Source organism: Vulpes lagopus, chromosome 22 (genome assembly GCF_018345385.1).
Source record: "Vulpes lagopus strain Blue_001 chromosome 22, ASM1834538v1, whole genome shotgun sequence".
Taxonomy (NCBI): Eukaryota; Metazoa; Chordata; class Mammalia; order Carnivora; family Canidae; genus Vulpes; species Vulpes lagopus.
In genome coordinates, this window is record NC_054845.1 from 10,513,790 (window position 1) to 10,537,023 (window position 23,234).

The window sequence follows — 23,234 nt, forward strand, 5'->3', positions numbered from 1 at the left end:
ACACACTCACTGTAAAGCCCAGTATAATTTGATAATATTCAGTAAGACAGGATAGAGAAGAAGCACTCATACTGTTGATAAAAAGCACAAACTGGTACAAGCTTTTTGAAAGGCTAGTTGGCAATGTCTACCAAATTTTTAAGTGCACATACACCATAATTCAACAATTCTACCACTAGGGATTTATAATAGGGATATACTCACAAAGTATATGACAAAATATAGGCACAAGAATGCCCATATGGTATTTTTTTAAAGCATAAACACATGACCATAATGAAAATACCCATAAAGAAATGGCTTAATAATGGTACCAACAAAGGAATGTAATGCATTAAATATGTGTGTATACTTGAAAAAAATTGTTATCAGTTAAGAAAACTGTTCAATACTAAGTATAAGCCTGGCTTTATATCAAAAGACAGTCTCTACCAAATAGTCTCTACTTAGCAAATTGCAGCTTCTATTTATGGCTAATTCATTCTCATGCATACTATTTATAGGCATTGTAAACATTAAGTGTTTTACAAGAGTTACCCCTAAGAAATGGAAAGGAACAAGACAAAGGCATTTAAAAGCAGATGAAAAACGGTCACTGAGGTAGAACAAAGCAGTGTTAGTAAACACTAGTGAAGAGAGTTTAAGAGGTGAAATGGACAACAGAATTAAACATTACAGAAAAGGCAAAGGACAGATTTGGTTTAAAAAAGGGGTACTAGGACCATAAAATCAATATTAACCTTCTAGAAACCAATTCAACCAAGAAGTTAGGCCCAAAGCTAGGATGCGAGGAGTCAGGAAGTGAAATGATGAGAATGGAGTTTACTAAATACAGACCAGGATTTCCAATACCACCTTTCAGGTTTACACGACAATAAAATTTCAAAAACTTCTGTGGTTATTGGCATTGGATTGGATTGCCTTTTCTTGGAAAAATACATTTTGTAAGGAAAAAAGACATAATGGAATATACAATAGTCCTTCTCAAAAATGGAGTTTATAATATTATGCTGACATAACAAAAAATTAATTTTTCTATATTTGAATTCAGAAAATTTTATTTTATTTATTTTTTAAAGATTTTATTTATTTGTTCATGAGAGACACACAGAGAGAGAGGCAGAGACATAGGCAGAGGGAAAAGCAGGTTCCATGCAGGGAGCCTGACATGGGACTGGATCCTAGGTCTCCAGGATCATGCCATGGGCCGAAGGTGGCGCTAAACCGCTGAGCCTCCCAGGGATCCCCACAGATTCTTAACTATAGAGAACAAACCCAACAGAATGGAGGTGGGTGGGAGGATGGGTTAATTAGGTGATGGGGATTAAGGAGTGCACTAATAATGAACACCAGGTACATGGAAGTGTTGAATCACTATATTGTACACATGAAACTAGTATCACACTGCATGTTAATTGAAATATAAAAACTTGAAAAAATATGTTTTTTACATATAAAAACATTGTAATTGTTTTACATATAACTGTTTTCTTGAAATATGTCTGTCAAAACAGCAATCTGCATAGCTCATGCAGCAGTATTTGTTGAGGTACTTTAACTCCAGTTGTCAAAAATTCATCTTCATATCTAAGATCAATCTACTGTATGCAACTGAATTCTTCCTTATGTACCTTATTGTCCAAATTGCCATTCTTAAATCAATCCCTCAAGGGGAACAGAATTAAAATTGGATCAAACCAGTAAAGATTTATCTGCCCACCCCTGGAAATTGGGAGGAAGAGGAAAGCAACCTGAAGTTTATGACCACCAGCTATTGGAACAAAATGTCAACTAAGGGTTCTGCCGTCAAAAAAGTGAGGGAGCCGATGATCCTTGAGTAGGCAACCAAAAGCATCCCCTGCATAAGTTTTTATGTCACATATGATCTTTACCAAGGTCTTTTAAATTATAATACTCAAAAAAAATAAATAAAAATAAATTATAATACTCCAGAGACCCAGATTTATAGATTATAAGCCCAGCAGTTTATTTTAAAAAATAGAATGGCAATACGAATATAAGAATAAACATACTAAGGCAGCCCCCTTGGCACAGCGGGTTTAGCTCCGCCTGCAGCCCAGGGCGTGATCCTGGAGACCCAGGATCGAGTCCCATATCAGGCTCTCTGCATGGAGCCTGCTTCTCCCTCTGCCTGTGTCTCTGCCTCTCTCTCTCTCTCTCTCTGTGTCTCTATGAATAAATAAATAATGTTAAAAAAAAGAATAAACATATTAGTGTATAATAGGCCTAGAGCACAGTCAGCAAACTGCTGCCTGAAAGCTGAATTTGGCCTGCCACCTGTTTCTGTATGACCTGTGAGCCTAGAATAGTTTTTGTATTTTTAAATAGTTGCAAAAAAATCTAAGTTAAAATGTTACATAATATGTGACAATTATATGAAATTCAAATTTCAGTAGTCACAAATGAAGTTTTACTGGAACACGGCCAGACTCATTGGTTCATATATGATCAATTTGGTTGTTTCCATGCTATAATGGCTGAGAGCTTACAGTCAGGCCAAGCCTAACATATTTACTATCTGACCCTTTACAGAAAAAGTTTGCCAACTCCTGATCTAATAGTAAAATAATTCAAGCATCAAATAACCATCTGTCAGAAGTTACAAATTTGCTTGTAAAGAAAGTAGAGGAGAGGAAGATAAAGAAGGAAGAAGAGAGGGAGGAGGAGGGGAATGAAAAGGGAGAGAATAGAAGCGAAGTGCCTCTCATACTGGTCCAAATTGGTTTTTTAAACAGAACTATGGCACTTTACCATATTTTAATCAAAGACCACTATGATACTCTAATGATAACCTTGGGACATTACCCAAGACCTGGTTTAATCTTTAATATTTACATTAGCACTTGTATTTTTTCTGTTTTTTTTTTTTTTTAATTTACATGTATCACACAGAAACAGAAAAATAAACTATATAACTTTCAACTATGGATTCCAGATCTTTACTCTAGAGGACTGCTTTTTAATTAGTTTTAGAGGTACTGTTCATTGTTTAGTCTTAACTCTTAAATATAAGAATAAAGAAAACCAAGTTGAATAAAACTAAGTCTACCTTCAGAGTTAGGCAGGAAGAATCCAGACCTCCAGGGTAGTAATCCAAGAACCTGCCTAACATAAAGGGTGTGTACCAGGTCAGGGATGATCTGTAAATGTTCTTCCCAGTGACTCTTTAGAACTAAGTAAACCCTTTGGATATACCCTGGTCTAGATCTGAGCCCCTCAATACGATTAATATAGAGTAGCCAGTGCTGAGTATAAAAAAATGTATGCACCTTGGCATTAGATGAGCCTGAATTTTCATCTTATCTACTGGTTTTCTGACTCTGAGTATTATTAATTAATAGTTCCTCATTGTGAAGGCGATAATTAACTATTCTTCATAGGGACGGTCAGGTATGAGAACTAAATAAGAAATACAAATTCCTAGTTTGGTACCTGACATACATGCTTATTCCCTTCAGCGTTCCCCTTTTGTTTGGGCCTGAAGAAAAGATGATGTCTTCTGCCCAATATTTCTTAAATTTCTGGTTCAAGAGCCGACTCTGAGCTCAGAATAGCTACCCTGTTTGAGTATGTAATAGATGTAGTCTGCAGATTGAATAGTCTTCATATGGAAAGAGAAAGGAACTAAGCAATAAAGTAACAAGTGCCTTATAAAGCAAGACTACTGAAGATTATTCCTGAAGCTCATTTCCTCATGGATTCTGGGGAAGGGTTGTTATAATAAAAGCCTTAACTATAACTAGTACTTTTATTCTTAGCATAATAGCTGTATTAGTTTCCTATTGCTACGGCAACAACAAATTACCACATTTAGTGGTTCAAACCACTAAACCAATCCATTATCTTACAGTTCTAGACATCAAAGGATGAAGTGGTTTCAATGGCCCCAAACCAAGGTATTGGCAGGACTGTGCTTCCTCTGAAGGCTCTGGGGAAGAATCCATTTTCTTGTCTCTTCTAGCTTCTAAAACTGCATTCCTTGGCTCAGGCGCAAGGAATCCATCTTCCTCCATCTTCAAAGCAATAACTCAGCATCTTCAAATCTCTCTGTTTCCATTGCTACACAACCTTCTGCCAAATCTCCCTCTACCTCCCTCATATAAGGACATCTATGATTACATTTAAGGCCCAATGAGATAATCCAGGATTAACCCCATCTCAAAATCCTTAATTCAGTCCCTTTTGCAAAATCCCTTATGACATATAAGGTAATATTCATAGGTTCCAGGGGATTAGGATCTGGGTGTCTTCGACAGTTATTATTCAGCCTATAGAGTGGTTAAGAACATGGATCTAGGAGCTAGACTGTCTCTGTTTGAATCCCAATTCCATCACTTACTAGCTGTCTGACTTTGGACAAATTACTTAATCTCAGTTTTTTATGTGTAAAACAGGCCTAATAACAAGGTCTACTTATTTGGTTGCTATGAGGATTAAGCGGATTATGAGAAGATAATTGGAACACCTATCTCAGAGGGTCATTGAGGGAATTACACGAGTTAATACATGTAAAGCTCTTAGAACAATGCTCTTAGATTACAGTAAATGCTATGCAAATATTAGTTATTATTTTTATCATCATCAAATAGTATTAATTATCATTACTGTTACTGTGCCTTATACAAAGTTGGGAACAGTGTAAACCCTACTCTTGACCACTTAATGGCATCTTCTCTTAACATAAGAAATCACTCCCCCCAAAAAAGAAATCCCATTTACTTCCTGCCCCGTAATAAGTAAGTAATGTTAGTTTAATGCCATTAATCATTTTTCTTTCTATCTCTCTGATGTATGAATAAAATAGCTTGCAGAGTCAGAGTCCTAAATATAGTAGAAACTGCTGGCAAACTCTGGCAAGCACAAACATCACATTTTCAGTGCCCTTCCCAGTTTGTACAACATATTCTAGTACTTCCTTCAGCACCAACTATTTTCTATGCTGGATCTTTATTCACTCTTTTCAGGAACTTCACTGCTTTTCTTCAATTAACCAAGCATGCATTATTTAACAAGAAGCCAGCTTCTGTAATTCATGCACACTTAGGAGAAAATAAAGTAAAACAGCCAAGTGATTCATTTAAACAAGAATAAGACTTAAGGAAAAAAAAAACAACCAAAACCTTTCATTGATAGAAATAAGAAATATTGCTGGAAAAAAAAACACAACATGGCTAAGGGCTTAGTTTAGCCTAGCCATGGAAACAAAATGGTCAACAGTGTGTGCCAAAATATAGGCCCTGTGCCTTAAAAATCTTACTACTGTCTTAAAACTGATACTCTGGCCAAAACAGCCTTATAGAAAAGGCTAAAACAATTCAGAGAAACTTCATCTTAATAGAAGCACAAAGCCTAGAATTAAAGTAAACATAAAGATTTAACAAACATTTAAATTAGAAATATATCTTAAACGTTATTATACAAATAAAACTTTGGAGATTAATTTAAAGTAGATATTGTTTGCTCATCTGCTCATTGGAAGAGTGCCAATCACCATCAGCAGGAGCTCTTTTAGGCAGTGACAACCCTAATCCAGTCAAAAGATAACCTGTATAATTTAAAAACTACGATGTTTCTAGATTAAATAATAGATTTTTGACAAAGATAGAGACTAATTTTAATATTGTCTAGGTACATCAAAGATAAGATTTACTAAGAACCCAATAATTTTAAAACCAGGTATTAAACCACAAAAAGAAAATATGATGGTTTTAGAGTTAAGAGTTGAAAGAAAGGGGAGGGTGTCACCACCAAATTCCAACCTGAGGAGTGAGCAGCAGAGCTTACAAAGGCAGAGACCAGGGGCAGCCCGGGTGGTTTAGTGCTGCCTTCAGCCCAGGGTTTGATCCTGGAGACCCGGGATCCAGTCTCACGTCAGGCTCCTGCATGGAACCTGCTTCTCCCTCTGCCTGTGTCTCTGCCTCTCTCTCTCCCTCTCATGAATAAATAAAATTAAAAAAAAAAAAAAAAAGGCAGAGAGCACATATCAACACCAGGTACAGCTGCACTGTTGTGCCCTAGTATATTACACTGGCTATATTCAGCACCAGTGTTCTATCAGCAGTTGTAGGGTTCACCCTTAGGAAAGAGAAATTGTGCATTGTACCCAGCAAATACTTTGTCCCTCTTCTTTAGTGATCTTTTTTAGATTAAAGATGAGTAGGGTTGGGGCACCTGGGTAGTACAGTCGGTTAAGCGTTCAACTTTTGGTTTCCACTCAGGTCAGGGTCATGAGTTCAGCTCCATGCTGGCCTCTGTGATCAGCACAGCAGCCTCTTCAAATTCTCTCTCCCTGTCCTCCTCCCTGCTCTCTCTTGCTCTCTCTCAAATAAATACATCTTAAAAAAAAAAAAAAAAAAAAGATTGGTAGGGTTTTCAGAATATGAAATACACAGGGGCAGCTCTACTTACAAACAAGTTGGATTCCAAAAGGCTGTTGAATCCATTCGTTTAAAAGTCCAAAACCATGAGTGAGATTTAGGCGTATGGGTTCCACATTGCCTCCTAACTGATATATTTTAAGTATTTTTAAAAACTGCCCTGTTATGTTTATAATGAACATTCGCTGAGGCAGACAACCCCTCCCTGCCACAATCTCTACTAACAGGAGAAGGGAGTGAACCTCTGGCAGCTAAGGCATCCACACCAGAGCTTCACCTGAAGATTAAGAAAAATGGTGAACCCCTGGTGCCATCTGCGGTTTTTGATAATTTTCCACAATAGCACTTGCATTCACCATGCTTAGCCTTTCAACTATTGAACTCCTAACTCCTAACTGAATCTTTGCCTAAATAGGCATCCCACTTCAACAATGGTCCTCTGCCAAAACCGTTTCATTCACATTTCTTCACCTTTGGCTGTAAACTGCACAGGTATATCTTTTTTCGTGGAATTATGCTTCATAATCATTCTTATGGTCTGATCATATATCTAACGTGTAATTTTCTCATTTTTAATTTTTTACACTCTTTCTACTTTTGTGTCCATCAATCTATCACTAGCACTGCTTTTAGGAACAAAATGGGGTTTGTAATATTTATAAAACACCTCAAAACTATATATATAAAACATACATGCTACAAATAACAATAATGGCTGAATTGAAAATAACCATCTGATGGTGATCACTGGAGCTAAATCTGCTCTGGTGCATACTCTGCCCCTAGCCAAAAGGCTCCTGAATTATACATTTTAAGCAGTTGAGTTTGCATTTAAAGAAATTTATAAGGAAGTAAACCTACCATACAAGAACAGGGTTTTCTTATACATTTGATATAATTTTGGATGTTGCTTATGCTTGGTATTTCATTTCAAGACAAATATTAAAGGTCTAAAGAAACGTTTAGCCTGATGTCTTGTTTGCAAAAGATAATGAATTTATATTCTTTGAAAGTAATCCAGCCCAGACTACTTAAGTGGGAAGGGATACAGTTTCTCTGTACTTTCCTCAACAAATAATGAATAGCAAGGGAATGTGTGACAGCTAATAAGTATTTGTCATTCATCAGAGTTTTAAAATCATTAAGAACTAAAGCTACCACAGCAACACCGAAGACGGCTTCCTAGATAAGGGACCATATGTGAATCAACGATCCATTTTATGGAAGAGCAGCCACATTACACAACTGTGGTTGTACATTCCATATTTTACCTTTTATAAAGTTAGGGAAATAATCCAAAAGCAAAAAATATTAGGGGCTTTTTCAACAATGCAAGATCCAGTCTTATCAGAAGCCATTTTGTTTCATATTTTACATTTAAATCCTCATCAAAGTACAATGACAGTTATCAAAATATGAACCCAATTACAAGGAAAATGTTAAATCATGCTTCCATAACTACTCTTTGAGAAGTTATGAAAACAAGATTTAAAAGAAAATATTAAAAGACAATATTTTTGATGCTTAAATAATTAAATTTTACCCATCTGGAAAATTCATACATCCAAAGTGCTGGAGTACCAACTATGGCATCTAACAAAATAGAATTGCCTACTAATTACACCTCTCAAATTTTATGCCTCTTTCCATCACTCATTTTTTTCAAACTCCTTTCTATAAAAAATTGGGATTGGCTTAGAAATATGAAAAACAAAGTAAATTATTTTCTGGCAGTCAAAAATAATTTAGTGATCTCAAATGATAGTTTAGTCAAAGAAAAGAGGATAGAGGGGTTCCCTGGGAGGCTCAGTGGTTTGGCGCCTGCCTTTGGCCCAGGGCATGATCCTGGAGTCCTGGGATCGAGTCCCATGTCGGGCTCCCAGCATGGAGTCTGCGTCCCTCTCTCTCATAAAAAAATAAATGTTAAAAAAAAAAAAGATAGAAAATAGTACAAAGATACTAAATAAACACAAACCTCAAAATGGGTAGACTTGAGTCTCACATTCACAAAATAATGTTGATTTATTTCTCTAAGAGAAAGAGCAACTTGACACTTAAACTCTACACTTAAACTCTACTTGAAATCTTGTATCCTTTTAAGAGAACACTCTTTTCTTTGTATGATCTGGTAAAAAAAAAAAAAGCTACACAATACTATATAGTATATTCAATTCTAATATTGCAAAAGCTTTTACAAGATAGGGTTTTCTTAGAATTTCTAAGGAGTGAAACTGAGTTTAGTATGAATTATTTAAATATTTGAAAGTGATAAATGGGGAAAACAAGGTACACATTTCATCATCTCAACATATGATAGCAGAGCTGCTCTTAGGAAAGAAATGCTTTTTGGGGATCCCTGGGTGGCGCAGCGGTTTAGCGCCTGCCTTTGGCCCAGGGCGCGATCCTGGAGACCCGGGATCGAATCCCACGTCAGGCTCTTGGTGCATGGAGCCTGCTTCTCCCTCTGCCTGTGTCTCTGCCTCTCTCTCTCTCTCTGTGACTATCATAAATAAAAATTTTTTAAAAAAATGCTTTTTGTTTGAGAAAATACACAGAAAAGCCACTTGTGGAAGGTGAGGCCTTGTAGCATCGAAGGGAAGGCTAAAATGCTCTGGATTAGACTAGGGAAATAACTGTTTTCTCTTTCTCTGGATGGGGAGAGAGAAGGCAAGGGAAAGGAATCCTATCCAGATGGCAGTAGCTCAGAGGCCACAAGAACACCAGGAATTTACAGAAATCTTACAGAGGGTTTTTGTTTCCCCCTAACATGAAACTGAAGGTTCAAACCAACCATTTTTAGCTTTTAAAGGATCTGTCTGGACAACTAGTTGACATTTGGGTTATAGACACATTGAAATACTTGTTCACAAGAGCAGATGGTGTCAAGAACTTATATTCTGGAATATTAATAAAATCATAATTGCTATTATATTTTAGAACCTTTTTAAAAAACAAATCTTTATGTCCTTTTGATTAAAAAAAGGAAAAAACAATTATAGGTCTTCAAAAATGGGTAATGCAGAGTAAATGGCATCACAGATTTGGGATTTCTTGTTCTTGTAACCAAATATGGGGGGAAATATCTCGAGCAGAGACATTTTATATAAGAGATTCCACAAAAGAATATGTACTATATTGCTAGAACCAAATACACCCTTCCCCAACAAATCAGAAAGTATTTTCTTTCAATACTGACTGGCAAAACTTAGGTAGTAGATTAAATCAAGAGACATAATCATCCAAAAACCTGCAAATAGTTCACAGAAAATTAAAAAATAAACTGAACAGATATAATCATGCTGGCAGACCTAAGAGTATTATTGTATAATCTGCTCTTCAAGTACAATAGCTTAGAAGACCCCTTGAAACTCCACTTTAACACAGCAGTAGGGTAAATACAAATTTTAAAAACAGGAATAATTAAATAAAAGTAGAAAACATGTGTCTTTATTTCTCTTTGTCCCCTCTAATAACCAAATGAAAACTTACTTTTGGTGGCTTTTAAAATGATCCTAAATCCTTCAATTATTTTAAACTCAAAATATATAAAAGCTTTCCAAAGAAGAAGTTTCCAAAAGATGCCAAAAGAAAAACTGTAAGCACTACAGCTCTTCAGATCAACAAAATAATCAGTGGCACCAGAACATGCAATCTTCTATGACCAGGAACAGGGTGTAACTTAAAATGGGGGTGAGTGGTCAGGACAGAATATTATAAACATATTTATAAACATATATATTTCTAGAATGATTTCTAAAATTCTGCATATCTAAGACATGTAACCATTTTAGTAATGTAATTCTGCCAAGTAAAAATATGTTCAAATTACATTGAGGTTTAAATACTAGTCATTGATAAATAAATACATACATACATACATACAAACTAGTCATTGTTTTCCAAACCAGTTGTCACAATTAACTCCAGGACTTCAAGATAAGGTTGTCCTTTGAGGGAGAATTGACATGTAATGGGTGGTTCTGGTATGCCAATGAAATTCAGGAACCATGTAAGAAAATATCAATTTTTTGAGCTACAGCTATTATCTTTCACTCGGGAGACAGATTCTGAGCTTGAAGGGCACATAGGTAGGCAGTGGAGAGCATTTAGGAACCCTCCTTCTCCACCTGCCTCATTAAGAGCTAGTAGCCGGGATCCCTGGGTGGCGCAGTGGTTTGGCGCCTGCCTTTGGCCCAGGGCGCGATCCTGGAGACCCGGGATCGAATCCCACGTCGGGCTCCTGGTGCATGGAGCCTGCTTCTCCCTCTGCCTGTGTTTCTGCCTCTCTCTCTCTCTCTGTGACTATCATAAAAAAAACAACAAAAAAAACAAAAAAAAACAGAGCTAGTAGCCCGTTCTTCAGATTTTATAATGGGCCTTCTCCTTTCTCTCCTAAGGAATCTCATCTACTTTAAAAGCCTTAATTTCGAATTATATTATAATTACTTCCCAAATCTCTACTTTAAGTCCAAATTGGCATATGACTTTAAACTGGAACTCTCAATATCAGTTATATCAATACCATAAATATATAAATATATATATTTATATAAAACCAATACCATAAATTCATCACTTTCCAAATTGAAATTATATCCTTCTCCTATGAAATGTTTTTTCCTGCTCTACTAATTAGTTAATATTATCAAGTCACCTGATCAGCAGAGCCAGAAATCTAAGAGTCATCTTTTTTCTCAATTCCTGCTTTCCATGTAGTCACCTGTTCCTGTCAATGTATTATCTAAGCCTGTTACTATGGTCTTAGTTCAAGCCCTTCTTTCTCTCTAGCTACTGCAAGAGCTGCCAACTAGTCATCTAGACTCAGCCCTCTTCTACTCTGAGCTAGTGAGGCTCTTAGAATGCCTACTGCTACTCAGGCCACCCTCCCTATGCCCTTAGCATATACTGTATCTTGTGGTTCAGATGTCCTCCATGTCTAAATGTACACACACACACACACACACACACACTAACATAACTTTTGTTAACTTGGTTTCTCTCGCAGACTTTTCTGTAAACGAAAATTATAGTAATTATGTAAACCAAAACATACAGTTCACTTGATTGTTCTGTTGTATATTAAGAACAGATATCCTAGCATATCGATTCTTTAGTGATTTTGCTTAGTGTATCTTTTCCTCCAGACCTATCAACTCAGAGTACACTGGGAAAACCTTCCATTTCTAGACATAAACAATTGAATAGGAGACCTCACTGCCCTATGAGACTTTTCCTGAGCAGGAACTATCTTCTTTTGTTTTCTTTTTTGAACTATCTTCTTTTGACAATGAAAACAACCCAAAACTTCTTTGTTAAATTCATGAATTTACTGTAGAATATAACAAGTGAAACTAGCACTACAGAAATTTTCTATAAGATCAGTTTATAATGTTAAACAATTGATAATAAAGACACAAGCCTTCTGTGTTTCAAATGAAAAATGCATGATAAAGAAATAAATTCTCAATTCTGTTCAAAATTCAGTCTTTTCTAATAATAATAGCTAACACTGACAGAGCACTATGTGCTAGGCATTGGAATAAATGCTTTATGCACATGATCCCTTTTAATCCTCACAACAACTCAAAGATGTGAATATTATTATTGTCATCATTTTATAGATAAGAAAACTGAAGCTGAGAGGTTAATTAACTTGCCCAAGCTAGAAGACCCTGAATCAAACCCAAGACTATGTTTTTTCAAAGCTGGGACTTCCAACCCTTGAGCTCTACTAGCAAGGGACCAGGAGTGTAAGGGATAATAAGCGTGTAGTTTGAGAAATTCTCTCTCTCCACTCCAGTTTGCAAAAAACACATATTGATTAATAAATAAAGAAAAACAACAAAATAAGGCTCCAAACTTTTTTAGTCCCCGTTTTTTAAAGTGGTATATTTGCTTTTAGAAATAAGTCATCTGATCCTAAAACTGGCTGTATTTACAACGAAGCAGAATGATCTGTGTTCTTATGTACATCATGTCATAAGAATTACAAATCTCAGTTTGATTTTGTCTTTAAAAGGGTTATTCTACAGTATCAAGAAAAGAATGCAGATGTATTGCTATAAACTGGGAATAATTCTGTTATGTGTTCTGAGCTGCTAAAATTAGTGGAATATCGACCAAAATAAATCCTTATTCCAATAAATAAGTCTACCTGTATCTTAGTATCTTGCAAATGCCGGGCATTCAATATTTATTGAATGAATCAACCTCTAGTTAAGTTACATCCTTGGAATCTGTATTAGGGAGAAAAATGAAACTACATTAGAAACCTAAGACTGTCAGAGCATTTGAAAATTGTGAGCTTTCTTAACCCAATCTATAAAAATCTATACAGGCTTCTTAAGATGTCAGTTACAGGCAGAGCTATATCAATTAACCCCACCAGTTACAAGGAAGTTGCAAACATTTCCTAGAGATGGGCTTGACAACACTGGCAACAATCAAAAATTTAAATAGCAACTTCCCCCAAGTTTCCTAAGATATTAAGGTATTAAGATATTTTCCCCCTAAAGTTAAAACATGGAATGAGAAAAGTACAACTTGTATAAGGGGGGTGGGCAGGTGGAGAAAAGTCCTTAGAACAGACCGAAAAGAAGTGGATGACTCAGGGTCATTACTATGACTAGCAATCACTGCATCATAATATAGTGACTATAGCTATAACCTCTGGATTATATTTTTAAAGAGCTCTTTTTTCCTACAATAAATGGTGTGAAATGTTAACTTTTTGGAGATTTTAAGTCTACTTCTTATTTTGTTCTCCTCCTCACCATTGCACTATCAAGCATTACACTTTGCTGTTGCAGTGTGCCTCTCTGCTTTCTACCCTGCTGTTGGCTGAGAAACCAGATAAACCAGGTTATCAGAGAACCCAGAAGGTGTCTGCATGAGATTGAACCCTAGGACCTGTTTTTCTGCCCTTGGCTGTTTCCTCAAGTAACTTTCTTTCTTTCATCCCTCCAGCACTAGGGATTTAGTTGGCTTGCTTCTCTCCCTTTAGCAATCTTGTCAAGTCCTTTTCTCACCTGGTATTCTTTTTTCTTTTCTGTAGGCTGGCTATGAATACACTCTGTCCCTTCTTTATTGTCTTCCAAAAAAAAGTATAGGTTCTTCTCTCTTTTGTGAGAATTTTAATGTTAATCACTAAAGAGAAATACACAGTAGACTACAAACATGGAAAAAATGGTTTGGGAAATCTTTTTTTTTTTTTTTTTAAGATTTTATTTATTTATTTGACAAAGAGAGAGTGCACAAGCAGGGGGAGCAGCAGAGGAAGAGGGAGAAGCAGGCTCTCTGCCAAGCAGGAAGCCCATGTGGGACTCAGTCCCATGACCCTGGGATCATGATTTGAGCAGAATGCAGTCACTTAACCAACTGAGCCACTCAGGTGCTCAGTTTAGGAAATCTTAAAAATTTTCATTATGTTCTTACTCCTTAATCAGTATTTACTGACTCTTCATCTTGGATATTACCCAAGCTCACTTTCTTCCTTGCTACAAATCTGTGAGCTCTTTGAATGAAGTTATTTTATTTTTGGATGCCCCAAACCTAAAAGCAACAGTTACATAGCAGGCTCGAAATACATGCCTAACTATGAGCTTAAAGATTAAAGATGAACTTAAAGATTAAAAATGTCAATACACTGAATTACAGAAGTAATTTATTTTTTTTATTTTTTTTTTTAAATTTATTTTTTTTATTATTATTATTATTTATTTATGATAGTCATACAGAGAGAGAGAGAGGCAGAGACACAGGCAGAGGGAGAAGCAGGCTCCATGCACCGGAAGCCCGATGTGGGATTCGATCCCGGGTCTCCAGGATCGCGCCCTGGGCCAAAGGCAGGCGCCAAACCGCTGCGCCACCCAGGGATCCCTACAGAAGTAATTTAATGAGCAAAAAACTGATTACTAATACATTTCAGTCCAATATCAATTAAATGAATTGCCTTGAAAAATTAAGCAAAGATTGAACATTTGAAAGAAAACACTGTATTTGATTTATGAAAAACTATGAGTTTGCTGTCAAATGGTACTTTATCATTTTTAAAGATTTTATTTATTTATTTGAGAGAAGGAGAGAGAGAGAGTGAGAGAGAGAGAGAGAGCACGAGTAGGGCGGAGGGGTAGAGAGAGAAGCAGACTCCCTGAGCAGGGAGCCTGAAGTGGAACTCAATCCCAGGACCCTGGGATCATGATCTGAGCCAAAGGCAGACACTGACTGAACCACCCAGGTGTCCTAGGGCGCTTTATCATTTTTATAGCAATAACAGTACCCACTTTTTTGTTAAAAAGTAAAAAGAACTAGCTGTCAGTGTCATAGGAGAGCTATGACACAATCTTTGGCTTGTTGCTTAGTTTTATTATGTTTCTTACTAGCAGCATCTGCAGCTGTTTATGGATGCATTTAAAATAAGCTCCACATCAATTTAAGAAACAAAACAGATTAACACAGGGGAAGGGGAAGGAAAAATAAAAACAGAGATAGAGAGGCAAACCATAAACGACTCTGAACTATAGAGAACTGAAGGTTGTTGGAGGGAGGTGGGTAGAGGGATGGGCTAAATGAGTGATGAGCATTAAGGAGGGCACTTATTGGGATGAGGACTGGGTGTTATATATGTCAGTGATGAATCACTAAATTCTACTCCTGAAACCAATACTACACTCTATGTTACCTAACTGGAATTTAAATAAAACCTTGGAAAATACTACACTATATGTTACCTAACTGGAATTTAAATAAAACCTTGGAAAAAAGGACGCCTGGGTGGCTCAGCAGTTAAGCATCTATCTTCAGCTCAGGTCATGATCCTGAAGTCCCAGGATCCAGACCCGCAGCAGACTCCCTGCATGGAGCCTGCTTCTCCCTCTGCCTTTGTCTCTGCCCCCTCTCTCTTTGTCTCTAATGAATAAGTAAATAAAATCTTAAAAAAAAAAATCGGAAAAAAATATTAAAGAAAATAAACTAATCAAATGATCAAATAGTTTCTTAAAAAACTCACAACTGCTACATCTCCTTTGTAGTCTTCTGAACATGTGATTAAGAATAAGACAAAGGAAAAGGCAGTGATTTTTAGCCTAGTACTAGCTAAAGAGATAAAAATGATTGGAAAAAATTTTTAAGTTATATGCTTTAGGAATACTAGTACCATCTCAGAGACATTTTAGTTGGTTTCTAGTCTCCTCTTCTTTCTTTCTTCCTTCAGAGAATGCTCTTTCTTAACTAACAAGTTTCCCTTTGTTTTGATTTATAGCACTGGCCTGAATGGCCCCAAAGTACCACCACACAACATGCCCAAGACAGAAAGCAGTTAAGAGTAGAAAGCAGGGCTTTGGCACTTGGATCCAGAACAAGTATTTACTTAAGTGATGAATTTCTGAGAAGTTCATCTTCTAAGCTGACATGAATTTTAAATATAAAGAACTAGTTAAATTCTTCTGTATGGTCACAAAACCATGGGGAGTGGGGCTGCTGTAAATTCAGTCATCATCCATGGGCCTCACACCATAGGCATGCCCTCCATTACCTGCTTACATATACTCTCTGGAGACATTCCATACCATATCCCTTACGCTCATCTATGAACCCCTATCTGTGCTCTTTTACTTTCATTCCTCCCACCGATAAATCCACACAATCTACACCTAGCTTTCTCTCCAAACTCTGAGAATTAAGTACAAGCATAATCTCAATCATGTCCTTGCACACTCATTAATGGGAGTGTAAATTAGTAACCCTCTTAGAAGAACTGTGTGGCTGGAAGTTAGAAGGGGGAGAGAAACTTATTTTTCGTCATATACCTTTCAAATTGTCCCCCATATGACAAGTAATGAGAAAATAATTTTCTCACCCAGTGAAAAAATAAAATATATGTTACTTAAAAGTCTCTACTCCTTCCTTCTTTAAACTTTGTTCCACCAGTTATCCCTATCCACTAGTCACACTCTCTTCCTTGGCCTATTCTCATGTTCGAAATCTTCCATTTTATTAAAAGCAAATAGGGATCCCTGGGTGGCGCAGCGGTTTGGCGCCTGCCTTTGGCCCAGGGCACGATCCTGGAGATCCGGGATCGAATCCCACATCGGGCTCCCGGTGCATGGAGCCTGCTTCTCCCTCTGCCTGTGTCTCTGCCTCTCTCTCTCCCTCTCTCTCTCTCTCTGTGATTATCATAAATAAATAAAATTTAAAAAAAAAAAAAAAAGCAAATAAAATGTAAAAATCTCCCTTCCTCAAGACTCTGGGTTCCCCTCTAGCCTCTGGCTTCCCCTCTGGGTACCACTCTATCCTCAATGAAGCTTCTTCAGAGTATTTACCATCCCTTTTCCTCATCTTTTATTCCTTCCTCAACCCTACTACAATCTGATTTTTCCTGAAACCGCCTTCCCTTTAGTCACCGATAGGCCCTGCTAATCAATTCAATTGTACTTTCTTAGTTGTTATCTTAAGTACCTCTGGTTCAATACTCTTGACTACTCCCTACTTCAACTTTCCTATGGGTTTCCTGGAGCTTACATCTTACAATGAATGTACTTTCTCAAATCCCTTCATTGGATCACCCAGTTCCCTTCTCTTAATCCTTAAATGTTGGTGTTTCCTAAAATTCCAACTGTGACTATGTTCTTTATTGCTGCTGTTTTTCATTTATCTTTGTACAAACCAACCACCACCATAGATTAAACTACCTCTTAACTGTTAATAACTCCCAATCTGACTCTTCAGACCAGACTTCTTCCTTCTATCCACTCAAATTTCTTATAGGCTGATTGTAATCCCTTTAACTGATCCACTGAACATTAGATGCCTCCTTTCTCTCACCTTCCACATCCAATCCATTACCAAATCCTGTATGGTCTAATATTTCAAATTTACCCATTTCTCTTCATCCTCTCTTCTATCATCCTAATTTTCTACCCATCATTACCTCTTAGTCTACGAACTAACCTCTTAACAGGCCTCCATGCTCAATTTGTTGCTCTCTCTCTTCTCTGTAAGACAACAAGAAAAATGTTTTAAAAACTAAACTCCTTAAAAAAAAATACCTAGAATAAAATCCACACGTCTGGTCTAGTCTTGCCCCTGACTACTTCTCTTCCTTCATCTTGTACCACTCTCCTTACTCAGACTCAGCCACAGAGACACAGCTTTGTGTTATGGCTTTTTCTTTACTTCCTCATCACATTCTCTCCTATCACTGGATCTTTGTCATTGTTTATTGTACTTGGAATATTCTTCCCTCTTGTTCTTCACATGGTAACTACTTCTCACCCTTCCAGTCTCAGCTGAAAAATTATCCTCAGAGAGAAGTTACCAGTCCAATTGATCTAAAGTAGCCTCTCCTGCCATCTTTATTTTCTAACTCAGCATCTAAGTTGTTTTCTTCACAACACATATTACAACTTACTTCCAGGAAGGAAGAGGGAAGTGCTACCTTCTCCTTTTCTTTTTCCTTTCCAATCAGAATGAGAATATGACAGGAACTTAAGCAACTTAATACATATTTGTTGTTAAATGAACTATTAACTGAACTGGTAGGTGAATTCTTTCACCATGAACACATCTGTCAACTTTATTGTTACACAAAATAGCATAATACTTTTAAATTACACTCTATTTTATTTGAGCTATTCCTTCTTTATTGTCAGAAAGCTTTCTAAAGAGAAAGAACTTGAAATTTGGCAAATACTGACAGAGATATATGGATAAACTTCAAAGACCCCAATAATCTTTACAACATGAATTAGTTACACCTCTATACCTCGAGCAGACTTTGTATGCTCATTTTCTAGCACAAATAAATCATAATACAGGGTGGTTAAACAGGATATCACCAAGGTTATGTGAGCCACTAGTAAAGCTAGGAACATTACATAATAAGAAGCCAGTTACATAAGAAATCTCAATAAAATGACCTATGCTAACAACTGGTCAATTAGCCAACTATTGGATAGTTTTCAATAAATGCCTCCTGAATTAAACTGAAAGACTGAAAAGAGATTTCTTTTTTTTTTAAAGTAGCCTCTGCCCTAAGGGAGATTAAAAATTTAAGAAATCTAAGATCTACTAGGGAAACTTCTGAGTTCCATGCTCTAGATTAAATCTAAGATCTAATGGTCTAAGATATCTAAGAGAAGAAGATAACACCACTAGATAATAAGTATTTAATGAGTATTAGAACAGAATTGTTCTAAATACAGTCAGGTGAAGGGAAAACTGCTTTCTAGCTAAAGTGATCTGGTTTCTTTCTTTCTTTCTTTTTTTTTTTAGTGATCTGGTTTCACATAGGAGTATGATGTAAGTGGGTTCCTCAAGGATGGAAAGATTCAGATAGTGAGAAGGGGAGTATCCAGTAGGTAAAGGACAAAGGAAAAAAAAGCCCCAGAGCAAACAGCAGGCAGACCCAGTTTGGCAGCAGTGTACAGAACAATTTAAGTGGGAATGATTAGGGGAAAGTACTTGGAGCTTTGAATTTCACAAGTTCAGATACAGAAGTCTGAACGTGATTGCACAAGGCAACAAGTTTCTAAATGGAAAGTGACATCTGAGGAGCTTGGCTAACCCTTGGTAGAGCATGCAACTTGTGATCTCAGGGTTGTAGTTTGAGCCCCATACTAGGCGTAGAGATTACTTAAAAATAAATCTTTTTAAAAAATGTTATTTCAGAAATAAATCTAGAGTCAGAATACAAGATAAGTTTCAAGAATGGAAAGATTAGAGACAATAATAATTTAAAATTTTTACTGCATTATGCCTGGATTATTGTAATAAAGGCATAAATGAGTTGAAACAGTAAGAGGGATCTGTAAGACAGTGTTAACTCGTTAACTTATGAGTTGGGACTAGATAAGCTTTAACCTCTCCTAAAAGATAATTACATCTGGCGTATACTTCAATCATTTGACTTCAGACCTCACAATTTTCATTGCTCCTCACTCCCTAATAAGTCCCAGACATTTGGTGACGCCATGAAGTCCAAACTGGATTCTCCAACCACATAATATATCCCAGTCAAAACAAAGGATTGCATTTACTAGCTACCTAGACATACTAGGAAATTCCCAATCATATAACTTTGTTCTTGTGATTTCTTCTACCTTTAATATCTCTCCCTCCTTCTAACATATTCAAAGTCTAGCCATTCTTCGTATCTTAGTTCAAATGCCATTTTTTCCCAATGCCAGATTTCCCAAAAGCCTCAACTTGAAGTAAGATTACTTCCCAATACTCTCCACTTTCCTCTAAACATTTTTAATCATATAATTATTCCTTATCTCCTCTAATAAAACTATATACTCCCTACAGCATACATAATTCATTTTTGTATTATTCCCTCTTCCTTTCTTAGGTAGTTGAAGATCTTGATAAATAATATATGGTAACATACAGTATAATGGCTAGGAGCATAGTCTGAAGACAGACTACTTGAATTTGAATCTAACACCTGCCATTTGCTATTGACCATGGGCAAGTTACTTAACCTCTGTGCTTTGATATCTTTTTTTTTTTTAATTTTTATTTATTTATTCATGAGAGAGAGAGAGGGAGAGGCAGAGACACAGGCAGAGGGAGAAGCAGGCTCCACACAGGAAGCCTGACATGGGACTCGATCCTGGGTCTCCAGGATCAGGTCCTGGGCTGAAGACGGAGTTAAACCACTGAGCCACCCGGGCTGCCCTGAGCCACCCAGGCTGCCCTTTGATATCTTTAAGTATAAAATGGAGATAGTAATAGTAGATAGTCCATGAGGTTGTCAGAAGACTTGATTTAGAACAGTGTAAGCACCACAAAAGTACCTATTAGTGGGAAAATACTGAATATTCTGTGATAGTTGAGTAAAGCTTTATCTATGGAAAGCAAAATGTCAAAAGTAAAGCCAGTTTCTAGGTACAAAGAGGTGCATACAAATTCTTCCTAAATGCTCCCATGCTTGCCCTAAGGGTTAGCTGTGCCCTTTAAAATCTCCCTTATGTTAACAATAGATGTTTTAGTTTATCATTTCAATACTCTGAGATAATATTTAGTTCAGCTTCCACCTAATTTTGATCATGCTTCCAGTCTTATCTCCTTTAATCCATACTCCACAAAGGTCAGAGTAGTCTTTCTAAAATGCATATCCAATGTTTTTCCTCTGCTACAAACCATCTCCATTCTATCCCTTTTATGATAAAGTTCAGCTCCTTGGCATTTCATACAAAATTGTCCTAATATGGCCCCAGCCTAATCTCCAACTTCAACTCTCAACACTTCTTACCATGAAACTTAATCACCTGGCACACCTTAACGGCTTTTTGTATGTCATTCCTTTTGCTAGAACATCCCTGAATTAGTTTGTTAGGACTGCCACAGAAAATACCAGAGTAGGTTAAATGAGACAAGTTTATTTCCTCACAGTTCTGGAGGCTAGAAGTTGAATATCAAAGTATTGGCAAGCTTGGTTTCTCTCTGAGGCTTGCAGATATCCAACCTCTCAGTGTGTTCTCACATAATTTTTTTCCTCTGTGCACACATCCCTGGTGTCTCTTTCTGTTTCTAAAGTTCTTTTTATAAGGACACCTGTCAGAATGAATTATGACCCACTCTAAATGCCCCATTTAAGTCAATCACCTCCTCAAAGGCCCGATCTCCAAATACAGTTACACTCTGAAGTTACAGGGATTAGTACTTTAACATACAAATTTTGGTGAGGCACAATTCAGCCTACAACAACTCCCTTCTTTTCTTTGCCCAGGAAATACCCTTCTAAGAGTGGACCAAGCCTTCTCACCCCCGGCAGAGTTCACTGCCCTTTCTCTCTGTTTCTATAGTACCTCTGTATGCTGTATTCTGTATACTGCTATCCTATTAATACACTATAACAATTATGTCTTTCCCTCTTCTGATTGTGTCACTTAAGAGCAAGGGCTAAATCCCTACTGGCACTTAGCATAGTGTCCGGCCCACCACAAGTATTTAATAACGATTTGATTATTAAGGGAAAGTAGAAAAAAGAAGGGCTTTGAAGAAAGGCAACAGTGGGTTCAAATCCTGGCTCAATCATTTACTTATCTTGTAGTTTTGGACAGTCACTAAATGCTGAACTTACATTCTATTTAAGGTAGCTCTACAGACAAATGATAGAATGAAAACACCCAGTTGTGGGGTTGGTTCAAAAGTAGGTACTCAGTAAATGTTAAAGATTCTGAGCTTGCATGGGTCTGACACCCAGTTCTACCACTTAGTAGATGAGTGACCTTGGGTATGTTAACTCATCCTCTGCTTCAGTTGCCATCTACAAAAACACTTCATGGTGCTATTGTGAGGATAATATAGGTAAAATATATATTAAGACAGATATCTAACACACAGTATTACATAAATGTTTCCTATTATTACATGAACACCTCAGATCTGAGCAAATATGACTGAAACCATGAATTATTTATATTTAGTCCCTTCACTTACTCATTTTAAATGTATTGCCTTGATGCCTCAGATTTCTTGACTGAACAAGATGGTAACTAAAGAGGTTCAAAAACTGGTACAGATAATATAAAGAGCTCAAAATAATCATGAGATAATATATTACTATCTGTGTCATTCCTTATATTGGTGTTTAACATATTTTTTATATTGATGTAAAATTTTTAAGAAACTAGTTTTTCTACCCTTTGCAACTACCGATGTTAACCATGATTTCCAGGATCCAGTGGAGAATAATAATCTTTGGCTCATATTTTCAATTGTAGAATTACTAAACCTTTGAACTAGAAAAGACCCCTGAGATGAAAATCCAATCCCAGCATGCCTTACACAAGTAAACTGAGGTGGATTTGAAATGGGCTTTGTGGGTCATAATGAGCAGCTCTGTGGACGACAGGAATGGCAAGCAGACGGAACAGTTTGTTCAAAAGTACTAAAGTGGGCAGCCCAGGTGGCTCAGCGGTTTAGCGCTGCCTTCTGCCCAGGATGTGATCCTGGAGACCCGGGATCGAGTCCCATGTCAGGCTCCCTGCATGGAGCCTGTTTCTCCCTCTGCCTGCTTCTTCCTCTGCTTATGTCTCTGCTTCTCTCTCTCTGTGTGTCTCCCATAAATAAATAAATAAAATGTTAAAAAAAAAAAAAAAGTACTAAAGCAGGGATTCAGAACTTCTAGATATTCAAGGTGTATAGGAAACCAGTATTAGGAAATAATTCTGGGAGATAGTTTTGAATCATCCAAACTTTAAGGTAATTTCTGACGTAGGTACAACTTACCTGACCTGTAACTTTGACACGTGGCAGATCTACATTTGAATTTCCACTTGTTAGGTTAAGCAAAATCTTTGAGCCTCAGATTAGCACAACAGGGTTATTGCAGCGATTAAGTGAGCAAATGTACACAGAGCTCATGACTGGTGTGCCCAGCTGACTGAAAGTACAGCTGACTTGAACTTGGGTTTGAACTCCAAGGGTGCACTTAGACACTGAGTTTTCTGATACAGTACAGTAAATGTATTTTCTTTTTTCTAGTTTACTCTAAGAATACAGAATTGTAATACATATAACACAAAATATGTTAAACAACTGTTTATGCTATGAATAAGGTTTCTGATCAAAAAGGCTATTAGTGGTTAAGTTTCTAGAGAGTCAAAAATTATATATGGATTTTTGACTCTACAGGGGGTTGGTGCTCGTCAGCCCAGTGTTGTCCACGGGTCAACTGTACTCAAATACTTGTACTTTTAATATTTGTACTCAAATACTGTACTTTCTTATGATTTCTTCAACGTACGAATAAAAATCTGTAAAATAACAAACCACTCTCTTTCGTACATGTGATTGCTGAATGTCTGAGACATTGTTGAACATTAACTT

General features: G+C 36.8%; 1 protein-coding gene across 3 annotated transcripts in view; it reads right to left on the reverse strand.

Moving 5' to 3' along the window:
* Positions 1–23,234, reverse strand: part of TRAK2 (trafficking kinesin protein 2) — a 65,254-nt gene that overhangs the window by 40,959 nt on the left and 1,061 nt on the right. The window lies entirely within an intron of this gene.